The sequence below is a fragment of the Micromesistius poutassou genome, assembly GCF_964030765.1.
Source record: "Micromesistius poutassou genome assembly, contig: SCAFFOLD_777, whole genome shotgun sequence".
Classification (NCBI taxonomy): domain Eukaryota; kingdom Metazoa; phylum Chordata; class Actinopteri; order Gadiformes; family Gadidae; genus Micromesistius; species Micromesistius poutassou.
The window spans coordinates 6990-12096 of record NW_028177975.1 but is presented as its reverse complement, the minus strand read 5'-3'; the positions used below and the strand labels follow the sequence as shown (position 1 = coordinate 12096).

Sequence of the window (5107 nt, the reverse complement as noted above, 5' to 3'; positions counted from 1 at the left end):
GGTCGGAGCAGGCATGATTTGTCTCTCCTTTGTTGAAGTAATGGTGTACAGTTAGTTCCCCTCCCAACAGTGACAAGTACATATAATGAGGCCCCCTGTAGATAGAACGAGCTTAAGACCACCAGAGGCTAGGAGGAAAGTAGGGGCGACAGTTTGTACAAATGACTGCTTGTCCCTTTAATGTTTTGTGTGTCTAACTAACTAAGCAAAGACACAGAAAGAAGCCTGCGGTTTAAATTGTGCGCTTTTAGTTGGATTAATGGTGGAACGGTATCTTGAAAGCTCTGTCCCCTTCAAAACCCCTTCCCATTGTGGAAAGTGAAATATCAACATGTTTGTTCTTCCTCTCCTCCCTGCAGAACGATGTGAAGTTCGACCAAAGGCGGACCAAAAGCACGGCGTGGTGAACATTCCCATCGGGTTCTTCTCACTTTCCCGCCGACGCAACATCCCCATCCGTTTCCCCGGAGCTCACCGCTCACCGGAGCCCCATGGGGATGGGTACGTGCCTGGATACGGGAAGGACATACTATGACCTCGCCACCGGTCACAGGCTTCCCAAGGTCATGTCGCTATGGCAGCTGACACTCTGCTTCCTGTCGCTCATCTCGGCAAACTCTGAGCCCACTGTGGCTGGGGGGGCGGCCCTGAACGTCTTCCAGTCGGAGAGGAAGGAGTGGGCTCTGAACCACCTGACGGTGCACCGGAGCACGGGGGCGCTGTACGTGGGCGCCGTCAACCGCATCTACAAGCTGTCGGCCAACCTCACCCTGCTGGTGTCCCACGACACGGGCCCGGAGTACGACAACAAGGCCTGCTACCCGCCCCTCATCGTCCAGCCCTGCTCGGAGCCGCTGGCCTCCACCGACAACGTCAACAAGCTCCTGCTGGTGGACTACTCCCACAACCGGCTGCTGGCCTGCGGCAGCCTCTACCAGGGCGTGTGCAAGCTGATGCGGCTGGGCGACCTGTTCATCCTGGTGGAGCCCACACACAAGAAGGAGCACTACCTGTCCAGCGACAACCACACGGGCACCATGTACGGCGTGGTGGTGCAGTCGCCGGGCCAGGACGCCACGCTGTACGTGGGCACGGCGGTGGGCGGCAAGCAGGACTACTTCCCCACCGTGTCCAGCCGCAAGCTGCCGCGCGACCCCGAGTCCTCCGCCATGCTGGACTACGAGCTGCACACGGACTTTGTGTCGTCGCTCATCAAGATCCCGTCGGACACGCTGGCGCTGGTGCCGCGCTTCGACATCTACTACGTGTACGGCTTCTCCAGCGGGCCCTTCGTCTACTTCCTGACGGTGCAGCCCGAGACGCCGCCCGAGAGCGGCACGCCGGCGGGCGGCTCCCCCGGCGACCTCTTCTACACCACGCGCATCGTCCGCCTCTGCAAGGGCGACAAGAAGTTCCACTCGTACGTGTCCCTGCCGCTGGGCTGCGTGCACCGCGGGGAGGAGTACCGGCTCCTGCAGGCCGCCCACCTGGGCAAGGCGGGCCGCGCGCTGGCCCGGGCGCTGAACGTCAGCGCCCAGGAGGACGTGCTCTTCGCCGTGTTCGCCAAGGGCCAGAAGCAGTACCACGAGCCGCCGGACCACTCGGCGCTGTGCGTGTTCACCCTGCGGGAGATCAACGCCCGCATCAAGGAGCGCCTGCAGTCCTGCTACCAGGGCGAGGGACACCTGGAGCTGCACTGGCTGCTCGGGAAGGACGTGCAGTGCACCAAGGCGGTAAGAGACTGGACTGATGGATGGGGAAAAGAGGGTGGTAAGGGAGGGAGGGAGGGAGGGAAGGAGGGAGGGAGGTATGGAGGGAGGGAGGCAGCCAGCAAGTCACGGAGATGAGATGTGGAGCGAGAAAGAGAGCAGTAGGGTGGTGAAGAAGATGGATAGATGGAAGGGTAGAGAGTAAAGGAGGCGCTGTGAGAAAGAAAGGCAGAGAGGGTTAGAGAGAGAGGCAGAAGGAGAGAGACGGAGAGAGCGGGCCAAGCAGAGAATTGAGGGAGAAACAAAAGAGGAGTCCAAGGAACTGAAATCACCACACACAATTGTTCACACAAAACACACACAAAATGAGGTCTTATCGTGCACCCCTCCAAACACACAAGCACACAAGCACACAAGCACACTCACACTGCATCTCCAATCTAGAAACAGGGTCAGGTGCGTGAGCAGCCTTGACTTAGTCTTACAGTGTTCTCCAGCTACCCAACGGTGCTGGTTGCACTGTGAGGGGCTGATAGGGGTGCCAGCCCAAGAGAACCTGAAACACCATTAAGATTTCCCCAGGGACGGGACTGGCCAGGGGGAGATTAGTTTTACTATGCTAATCAAAGGAGTTTTCTATTTAGCTTGGGTTTTATTCACCCACTCGGTCTGCAAAACTCCCCCACCCACTTTTCCTGGCTGTCCCACTCTCTTTTGTATTTTGATCCTGCATATTCTCCCTTTCTCACTCGCTCTCCTTCACTCTCTCTCTTTCTCTCTCTCTTGCTTGCTCTCTCTCTCGCTCTCTTACTCTCGCTTTCTCACTTTTTTTTCTCTCTCTCTTTCTCTCTCTCACTCTCACTAGCTCTCTCTCGCTCTCTCTCTCTCTCTCTCTTACTCTCGCTTTCTCGCTTTTTTTTCTCTCTCTCTTTCTCTCTCTCACTCTCACTAGCTCTCTCTCGCTCTCTCTCTCTCTCTCTCTCTCTCTCTCTCTCTCCATCTCCTTTCTTTATCTTCCTTTCAGTGTTCTTCCTCCCATCTCTCTTCAGTTTTCCTGTGCTTTTCCCGTAGCCAGCTGTGGTTGGTTGAACCTGAGAGACCTATGCTTGAGGTTTTATAAGAGGTCTTGCTTACAGCGAGCACTTACATGTCTGTGCCTTTTGTGAAACCTGCATATTTGAAAGGCTTGTAGCAAACACAAAAGGCTTTTATCAGAAACAAATGGCTTTCATCCAAACAGAAGGGATCTCTAGAAACAACCAAAACAACCAAAACATTATATGCGTCACATCTCGCATCTGTTTGGATTTCGCTATTCCATTAAACAAATGGGTTGTAATGAAATATGACAATGACAAACGCGTTGTTATTTAGCCATTCATTACGGCTTGGCAGACAGTCAATGGTCTTAATTAATTTTATTGGAGTTAATTAAATAACAATGGTTAAATCCTGGTTGGATGTAGCTAAATTGTACATTTTCGCTTATAAGCTAATTACACAGAACAGCAGAAGATCAAAACTAAGCTAATCTTGGCGCCAGGATTTAGCAGTACTCAGATCAGGCAATCTTATTTTTTTTACCATTAGCTGCACAATAATAAACACATATTACTAAAGTAACGCACTCACCAATAATGGGGGAATGCTCTCTCTCTTAATGACTTTATAGTATACATTTATAGGACATTTATTCTATATTTTTAAGACAGCAATGAGCACTATGTGTAGTAAAAAAATACTTTACGGTTAACAATATACAGCCCACTCAAACTAGTTAGACGTGATCTCCTCATACAGCAGCCAGACCTGTAGGGATGCTGAGCTAGGAACTAGCATCCCTTAACAGATTGATTTAGCCATGCAGCTGATTAGAAGAGACTGGAGATGGGTGGCAGCTCAAGCAACAACAGCTAAACACCCTGTTCCCTTTCATGCCCAATCAAAACATCTCATCCCCCGTTGTGAGCTTCTGTGATGTCGGCAAGTCACAGCATCCACTACTACTATGATGAGAATTACATTTAGGAATACCCTTCCATCCAAAGCGACTTGCCTTGGATTCCTATATACAGTATGTATCTGAATCTTTACGGCCTCGTGCTCAAGATGCCGTTACCGTGGACACGGTGGGATCGAACCCGGTGTATTTGAACACCCTAGCAACACTACGTGCCCGAATCCTGTGCCCGAAAATACACACACACAGTTGTTCTACATCTCTTGTTCTCCATGAGCGATTATTTATGTGCCCCAAAAGTACGTACAAGCTGAAAAGACATATACCAAGTATAACAGGAGGACTCCAAAATCTAATAAAAATGCCTCGGAGGCTGGTGTGCTCTAACCCTTCAGAGATCAGCAGATGATATGTTAGCTCCTCCGCGAGTCAGTTTAGCTCCTAAACTCCTCTTCCCACGCATCTGCAGCCGACTCCTTCATCTCCCTCTCTCTCGCTCTCTCTCTCTCTCTCTCTCTCTGTCTCTCTCTCTCTCCCTTTTTTATTTTCCACCTCCCACCATCCTTTCTTTCTCATCATCCCTCAACCCTCGATTGACTCTGGTGTCTTAGTACTCTTTTTTCCAAACTTTTGATATAAAATACTATCAAATCCCTAAAATTCCCTAACCCCCAAAACCATAATGGATGTAATGTATAACCACTAACCACTTCCTCCTCTTGTTGTACTCCTCTTCACCCGCCATCCTTCCTCTCCACTCCCACTCCCCCCCCTCAATTCCGACCCCCCCTTACTCCCACCCCCCCCCCACTCTCCCCCTCAATCCCCCCCCCTTCTCAATTCCCCCCATCCCTACTTTCCATCTGCGCCCACCCATCCAAACCTCCTATCCTCCCCTCCTCCCCATCCTCCCCCCTGCCTCACCCCTTCTCTCCGAGCAGCCGGTTCCCATCGATGACCACTTCTGCGGGCTGGACATCAACCAGCCCCTGGGTGGCTCCCAGCTGGTCTCCAGCCAGGCCCTGTACACCGAGTCCCGGGACAGGCTGACCTCGGTCACCTCCTACATCTACGATGGCCACAGCGTGGTCTTCCTGGGCACCCGGAGCGGCATGCTGAAGAAGGTAGGAGAAGGGTTCCAGATCTGTGGCTTTGAAGACCTGGCACTGCTAGGCAGCGACGGGTCTTCACGTCACTCACGTCACTCTCCTGTTCGAATGAGCTGAAGTGTAACTGCTACTTGGTGTCCACATTAGACGTTTACTGATCATGATCGATTGATAGAAAGATGGACAGACAGACAGACCGTCATAATTCATTAATAATCAGTTGCAGTATACATTTTTTCACAGTTTAAAGTTTAAAGATGGATGGATGAATGGTGGATAGATAGAGAGATATCCTGACATTGCGTGACCAATTTGCAAATGAGTATTAG

At 51.6% G+C, this 5107-nt stretch overlaps 1 pseudogene across 1 annotated transcript; it reads left to right on the top strand.

Annotated features, from left to right (window-relative positions):
- Window positions 1–497: 497 nt before the first annotated feature.
- LOC311374896 (plexin-A2 pseudogene) lies at window positions 498–4793 on the top strand (annotated as a pseudogene). Its single transcript has 2 exons — window positions 498–1733; window positions 4611–4793. The product of its transcript is annotated as a plexin-A2 pseudogene (transcript).
- The last annotated feature ends 314 nt before the right edge of the window (window positions 4794–5107 follow it).